Source organism: Coregonus lavaretus, assembly GCF_964263955.1.
Source record: "Coregonus lavaretus genome assembly, contig: HAP1_SCAFFOLD_909, whole genome shotgun sequence".
Lineage (NCBI taxonomy): Eukaryota > Metazoa > Chordata > Actinopteri > Salmoniformes > Salmonidae > Coregonus > Coregonus lavaretus.
This window is the reverse complement of record NW_028159427.1, coordinates 190,001-198,906: the sequence shown is the minus strand read 5'-3', so window position 1 is coordinate 198,906 and position 8,906 is coordinate 190,001.

Genomic DNA, 8,906 nt, shown 5'->3' with positions numbered 1-8,906 from the left:
CCATTCCCCCTGATTAGTATGTGTATATATGTGTCCTCTGGTTCCCCCTGATTACTATGTGTATATATGTGTCCCCTGGTTCCCATTCCCCCTGATTAGTATGTGTATATATGTGTACTCTGGTTCCCATTCCCCCTGATTAGTATGTGTATATATGTGTCCTCTGGTTCCCCATTCCCCCTGATTAGTATGTGTATATATGTGTCCTCTGGTTCCCATTCCCCCTGATTAGTATGTGTATATATGTGTCCTCTGGTTCCCATTCCCCCTGGTTAGTATGTGTATATATGTGTCCTCTGGTTCCCATTTCCCCTGATTAGTATGTGTATATATGTGTCCTCTGGTTCCCATTCCCCCTGATTACTATGTGTATATATGTGTCCTCTGGTTCCCATTCCCCCTGATTAGTATGTGTATATATGTGTCCTCTGGTTCCCATTCCCCCTGATTACTATATGTATATATGTGTCCTCTGGTTCCCCATTCCCCATGATTAGTATGTGTATATATGTGTCCTCTGGTTCCCATTCCCCCTGGTTAGTATGTGTATATATGTGTCCTCTGGTTCCCATTTCCCCCTGATTAGTATGTGTCTATATGTGTCCTCTGGTTCCCATTTCCCCTGATTAGTATGTGTATATATGTGTCCTCTGGTTCCCATTCCCCCTGATTAGTATGTGTATATATGTGTCCTCTGGTTCCCCCTGATTACTATGTGTATATATCTGTCCCCTGGTTCCCATTCCCCCTGATTAGTATGTGTATATATGTGTCCTCCGGTTCCCCATTCCCCCTGATTAGTATGTGTATATATGTGTCCTCTGGTTCCCATTCCCCCTGATTAGTATGTGTATATATGTGTCCTCTGGTTCCCATTCCCCCTGGTTAGTATGTGTATATATGTGTCCTCTGGTTCCCATTTCCCCCTGATTAGTATGTGTATATATGTGTCCTCTGGTTCCCATTTCCCCTGATTAGTATGTGTATATATATGTCCTCTGGTTCCCATTCCCCCTGATTACTATGTGTATATATGTGTCCTCTGGTTCCCATTCCCCCTGATTAGTATGTGTATATATCTGTCCTCTGGTTCCCATTCCCCCTGATTAGTATGTGTATATATGTATCCTCTGGTTCCCATTTCCCCCTGGCTACTATGTGTATATATGTGCCCTCTGGTTCCCATTTCCCCCTGATTAGTATGTGTATATATGTGTCCTCTGGTTCCCATTCCCCCTGGTTAGTATGTGTATATATGTGTCCTCTGGTTCCCATTCCCCCTGATTATTATGTGTATATATGTGTCCTCTGGTTCCCATTTCCCCTGATTAGTATGTGTATATATGTGTCCTCTGGTTCCCATTCCCCCTGATTACTCTGTGTATATATGTGTCCTCTGGTTCCCATTCCCCCTGATTAGTATGTGTATATATGTGCCCTCTGGTTCCCATTTCCCCCTGATTACTATGTGTATATATGTGTCCTCTGTTCCCCATTCCCCCTGATTAGTATGTGTATATATGTGTCCTCTGGTTCCCATTCCCCCTGATTAGTATGTGTATATATGTGTCCTCTAGTTCCCCCTGATTACTATATGTATATATGTGTCCCCTGGTTCCCATTCCCCCTGATTAGTATGTGTATATATGTGTCCTCTGGTTCCCCCTGATTAGTATGTGTATAGATGTCCCCTCTGGTTCCCATTCCCCCTGATTACTATGTGTATATATGTGTCCTCTGGTTCCCATTCCCCCTGATTAGTATGTGTATATATGTGTCCTCTGGTTCCCATTTCCCCTGATTAGTATGTGTATATATGTGTCCTCTGGTTCCCATTCCCCCTGATTACTATGTGTATATATGTGTCCTCTGGTTCCCATTCCCCCTGATTAGTATGTGTATATATGTGTCCTCTGGTTCCCTTTCCCCCTGATTACTATGTGTATATATGTGTCCTCTGGTTCCCCATTCCCCCTGATTAGTATGTGTATATATGTGTCCTCTGGTTCCCATTCCCCCTGGTTAGTATGTGTATATATGTGTCCTCTGGTTCCCATTTCCCCCTGATTAGTATGTGTCTATATGTGTCCTCTGGTTCCCATTTCCCCTGATTAGTATGTGTATATATGTGTCCTCTGGTTCCCATTCCCCCTGATTAGTATGTGTATATATGTGTCCTCTGGTTCCCCCTGATTACTATGTGTATATATGTGTCCCCTGGTTCCCATTCCCCCTGATTAGTATGTGTATATATGTGTCCTCCGGTTCCCCATTCCCCCTGATTAGTATGTGTATATATGTGTCCTCTGGTTCCCATTCCCCCTGATTAGTATGTGTATATATGTGTCCTCTGGTTCCCATTCCCCCTGGTTAGTATGTGTATATATGTGTCCTCTGGTTCCCATTTCCCCCTGATTAGTATGTGTATATATGTGTCCTCTGGTTCCCATTTCCCCTGATTAGTATGTGTATATATATGTCCTCTGGTTCCCATTCCCCCTGATTACTATGTGTATATATGTGTCCTCTGGTTCCCATTCCCCCTGATTAGTATGTGTATATATCTGTCCTCTGGTTCCCATTCCCCCTGATTAGTATGTGTATATATGTGTCCTCTGGTTCCCATTTCCCCCTGGCTACTATGTGTATATATGTGCCCTCTGGTTCCCATTTCCCCCTGATTAGTATGTGTATATATGTGTCCTCTGGTTCCCATTCCCCCTGATTAGTATGTGTATATATGTGTCCTCTGGTTCCCATTCCCCCTGATTACTCTGTGTATATATGTGTCCTCTGGTTCCCATTCCCCCTGATTAGTATATGTATATATGTGCCCTCTGGTTCCCATTTCCCCCTGATTACTATGTGTATATATGTGTCCTCTGTTCCCCATTCCCCCTGATTAGTATGTGTATATATGTGTCCTCTGGTTCCCATTCCCCCTGATTAGTATGTGTATATATGTGTCCTCTGGTTCCCCCTGATTACTATATGTATATATGTGTCCCCTGGTTCCCATTCCCCCTGATTAGTATGTGTATATATGTGTCCTCTGGTTCCCCATTCCCCCTGATTAGTATGTGTATATATGTGTCCTCTGGTTCCCATTCCCCCTGGTTAGTATGTGTATATATGTGTCCTCTGGTTCCCATTCCACCTGATTAGTATGTGTATATATGTGCCCTCTGGTTCCCATTTCCCCCTGATTACTATGTGTATATATGTGTCCTCTGTTCCCCATTCCCCCTGATTAGTATGTGTATATATGTGTCCTCTGGTTCCCATTCCCCCTGATTAGTATGTGTATATATGTGTCCTCTGGTTCCCCCTGATTACTATATGTATATATGTGTCCCCTGGTTCCCATTCCCCCTGATTAGTATGTGTATATATGTGTCCTCTGGTTCCCCATTCCCCCTGATTAGTATGTGTATATATGTGTCCTCTGGTTCCCATTCCCCCTGGTTAGTATGTGTATATATGTGTCCTCTGGTTCCCATTTCCCCCTGATTAGTATGTGTATATATGTGTCCTCTGGTTCCCATTTCCCCTGATTAGTATGTGTATATATGTGTCCTCTGGTTCCCATTCCCCCTGATTAGTATGTGTATATATGTGTCCTCTGGTTCCCCCTGATTACTATGTGTATATATGTGTCCCCTGGTTCCCATTCCCCCTGATTAGTATGTGTATATATGTGTCCTCTGGTTCCCATTCCCCCTGATTAGTATGTGTATATATGTGTCCTCTGGTTCCCATTCCCCCTGATTAGTATGTGTATATATGTGTCCTCTGGTTCCCATTCCCCCTGGTTAGTATGTGTATATATGTGTCCTCTGGTTCCCATTTCCCCCTGATTAGTATGTGTATATATGTGTCCTCTGGTTCCCATTTCCCCTGATTAGTATGTGTATATATATGTCCTCTGGTTCCCATTCCCCCTGATTAGTATGTGTATATATGTGTCCTCTGGTTCCCCCTGATTACTATGTGTATATATGTGTCCCCTGGTTCCCATTCCCCCTGATTAGTATGTGTATATATGTGTCCTCTGGTTCCCATTCCCCCTGATTAGTATTTGTATATATATGTCCTCTGGTTCCCATTTCCCCCTGGTTACTATGTGTATATATGTGCCCTGTGGTTCCCATTTCCCCCTGATTAGTATGTGTATATACGTGTCCTCTGGTTCCCATTCCCCCTGATTAGTATGTGTATATATGTGTCCTCTGGTTCCCATTCCCTCTGATTATTATGTGTATATATGTGTCCTCTGGTTCCCATTTCCCCTGATTAGTATGTGTATATATGTGTCCTCTGGTTCCCATTCCCCCTGATTACTCTGTGTATATATGTGTCCTCTGGTTCCCCCTGATTACTATGTGTATATATGTGTCCCCTGGTTCCCATTCCCCCTGATTAGTATGTGTATATATGTGTCCTCTGGTTCCCATTTCCCCTGATTAGTATGTGTATATATGTGTCCTCTGGTTCCCATTCCCCCTGATTAGTATGTGTATATATGTGTCCTCTGGTTCCCCCTGATTACTATGTGTATATATGTGTCCCCTGGTTCCCATTCCCCCTGATTAGTATGTGTATATATGTGTCCTCTGGTTCCCAATCCCCCTGATTACTATGTGTATATATGTGTCCTCTGGTTCCCATTCCCCCTGATTACTATGTGTATATATGTGTCCTCTGGTTCCCATTCCCCCTGGTTAGTATGTGTATATATGTGTCCTCTGGTTCCCATTTCCCCCTGATTAGTATGTGTATATATGTGTCCTCTGGTTCCCATTTCCCCTGATTAATATGTGTATATATGTGTCCTCTGGTTCCCATTCCCCCTGATTAGTATGTGTATATATGTGTCCTCTGGTTCCCCCTGATTACTATGTGTATATATGTGTCCCCTGGTTCCCATTCCCCCTGATTAGTATGTGTATATATGTGTACTCTGGTTCCCATTCCCCCTGATTAGTATGTGTATATATGTGTCCTCTGGTTCCCCATTCCCCCTGATTAGTATGTGTATATATGTGTCCTCTGGTTCCCATTCCCCCTGATTAGTATGTGTATATATGTGTCCTCTGGTTCCCATTCCCCCTGGTTAGTATGTGTATATATGTGTCCTCTGGTTCCCATTTCCCCCTGATTAGTATGTGTATATATGTGTCCTCTGGTTCCCATTTCCCCTGATTAGTATGTGTATATATATGTCCTCTGGTTCCCATTCCCCCTGATTAGTATGTGTATATATTTGTCCTCTGGTTCCCCCTGATTACTATGTGTATATATGTGTCCCCTGGTTCCCATTCCCCCTGATTAGTATGTGTATATATGTGTCCTCTGGTTCCCATTCCCCCTGATTACTATGTGTATATATGTGTCCTCTGGTTCCCATTCCCCCTGATTAGTATGTGTATATATGTGTCCTCTGGTTCCCATTCCCCCTGATTAGTATGTGTATATATGTGTCCTCTGGTTCCCCCTGATTACTATGTGTATATATGTGTCCCCTGGTTCCCATTCCCCCTGATTAGTATGTGTATATATGTGTACTCTGGTTCCCATTCCCCCTGATTAGTATGTGTATATATGTGTCCTCTGGTTCCCATTCCCCCTGATTATTATGTGTATATATGTGTCCTCTGGTTCCCATTTCCCCTGATTAGTATGTGTTTATATATGTGTCCTCTGGTTCCCATTCCCCCTGATTACTCTGTGTATATATGTGTCCTCTGGTTCCCATTCCCCCTGATTAGTATGTGTATATATGTGCCCTCTGGTTCCCATTTCCCCCTGATTACTATGTGTATATATGTGTCCTCTGTTCCCCATTCCCCCTGATTAGTATGTGTATATATGTGTCCTCTGGTTCCCATTCCCCATGATTAGTATGTGTATATATGTGTCCTCTGGTTCCCCCTGATTACTATGTGTATATATGTGTCCCCTGGTTCCCATTCCCCCTGATTAGTATGTGTATATATGTGTCCTCTGGTTCCCCATTCCCCCTGATTAGTATGTGTATATATGTGTCCTCTGGTTCCCATTCCCCCTTGTTAGTATGTGTATATATGTGTCCTCTGGTTCCCATTTCCCCCTGATTAGTATGTGTATATATGTGTCCTCTGGTTCCCATTTCCCCTGATTAGTATGTGTATATATGTGTCCTCTGGTTCCCATTCCCCCTGATTAGTATGTGTATATATGTGTCCTCTGGTTCCCCCTGATTACTATGTGTATATATGTGTCCCCTGGTTCCCATTCCCCCTTATTAGTATGTGTATATATTTGTCCTCTGGTTCCCATTCCCCCTGATTAGTATGTGTATATATGTGTCCTCTGGTTCCCATTCCCCCTGATTAGTATGTGTATATATGTGTCCTCTGGTTCCCATTCCCCCTGGTTAGTATGTGTATATATGTGTCCTCTGGTTCCCATTTCCCCCTGATTAGTATGTGTATATATGTGTCCTCTGGTTCCCATTTCCCCTGATTAGTATGTGTATATATATGTCCTCTGGTTCCCATTCCCCCTGATTAGTATGTGTATATATGTGTCCTCTGGTTCCCCCTGATTACTATGTGTATATATGTGTCCCCTGGTTCCCATTCCCCCTGATTAGTATGTGTATATATGTGTCCTCTGGTTCCCATTCCCCCTGATTACTATGTGTATATATGTGTCCTCTGGTTCCCATTCCCCCTGATTAGTATGTGAATATATGTGTCCTCTGGTTCCCATTCCCCCTGATTAGTATGTGTATATATGTGTCCTCTGGTTCCCATTTCCCCCTGGTTACTATGTGTATATATGTGCCCTCTGGTTCCCATTTCCCCCTGATTAGTATGTGTATATATGTGTCCTCTGGTTCCCATTCCCCCTGATTACTCTGTGTATATATGTGTCCTCTGGTTCCCATTCCCCCTGATTAGTATGTGTATATATGTGCCCTCTGGTTCCCATTTCCCCCTGATTACTATGTGTATATATGTGTCCTCTGGTTCCCATTCCCCCTGATTACTATGTGTATATATGTGTCCTCTGGTTCCCCATTCCCCCTGATTAGTATGTGTATATATGTGTCCTCTGGTTCCCATTCCCCCTGATTAGTATGTGTATATATGTGTCCTCTGGTTCCCATTTCCCCCTGATTAGTATGTGTATATATGTGTCCTCTGGTTCCCATTTCCCCCTGATTAGTATGTGTATATATGTGTCCTCTGGTTCCCATTCCCCCTGATTAGTATGTGTATATATGTGTCCTCTGGTTCCCATTCCCCCTGATTAGTATGTGTATATATGTGTCCTCTGGTTCCCCATTTCCCCTGATTAGTATGTGTATATATGCGTCCCCTGGTTCCCATTCCCCCTGATTAGTATGTGTATATATGCGTCCTCTGGTTCCCATTCCCCCTGATTAGTATGTGTATATATGTGTCCTCTGGTTCCCATTCCCCCTGATTACTATGTGTATATATGTGTTCACTGGTTCCCATTCCCCCTGGTTAGTATGTGTATATATATGTGTCCTCTGGTTCCCATTTCCCCCTGATTAGTATGTGTATATATGTGTCCTCTGGTTCCCATTCCCCCTGATTACTCTGTGTATATATGTGTCCTCTGGTTCCCATTCCCCCTGATTAGTATGTGTATATATGTGCCCTCTGGTTCCCATTTCCCCCTGATTACTATGTGTATATATGTGTCCTCTGGTTCCCATTCCCCCTGATTACTATGTGTATATATGTGTCCTCTGGTTCCCGATTCCCCCTGATTAGTATGTGTATATATGTGTCCTCTGGTTCCCATTCCCCCTGATTAGTATGTGTATATATGTGTCCTCTGGTTCCCATTTCCCCCTGATTAATATGTGTATATATGTGTCCTCTGGTTCCCATTTCCCCCTGATTAGTATGTGTATATATGTGTCCTCTGGTTCCCATTCCCCCTGATTAGTATGTGTATATATGTGTCCTCTGGTTCCCATTCCCCCTGATTAGTATGTGTATATATGTGTCCTCTGGTTCCCCATTTCCCCTGATTAGTATGTATATATATGCGTCCCCTGGTTCCCATTCCCCCTGATTAGTATGTGTATATATGCGTCCTCTGGTTCCCATTCCCCCTGATTAGTATGTGTATATATGTGTCCTCTGGTTCCCATTTCCCCCTGATTAGTATGTGTATATATGTGTCCTCTGGTTCCCATTTCCCCTGATTAGTATGTGTATATATGTATTGTGCTCTTTTTGTTTACACCTCTCTGTTGTTTGTGTTGGGATGGAGTAAATAAAACCCCTAATACGTATTCCTGCGCCTGTCTTCAAATCATTATACAACGTGATAACAACAAACAGTAAGTCTTCATGTTATTTACATTAAAACATTAACACACACACATGTATATATATATATTATATACAGCTATGGAAAAAATTAAGAGACCACTGCACATTTTTCTTAAATCAGCATCTCTACATGTATGACAGCCATTCCATTCCAGTGTCTGTTGAATTCCAACACAAGCACACCTCATTCTACTGAATTAGGTACTGATTAGGTGATCACCTGAACCAAATCTTATTTAACGAGGAAAAGTATAAAAACCACTGCTGTGGTCATCACAATCCTCTTGCAATAGGACCAGCTGGATGGCAAAAACAGTGCTAATAGTACCTCAAAAGTAAATTTAATCAAAAAATAACTATTGACCATGCCAAAAGAGTTGAAAAGGAACGTTTTGAGTGAGGAAAAGAAGGGTTCAATTCTGGCTTTACTGGCAGAGGGATACAGTGAGCGTCAGGTTGCTTCCATCCTTAACATGTCAAAGAAGGTCAAGCAGCAGACATTGGGGACAACAAAGCTACAGACCGGCAGAGGGCGAAAACGACTCT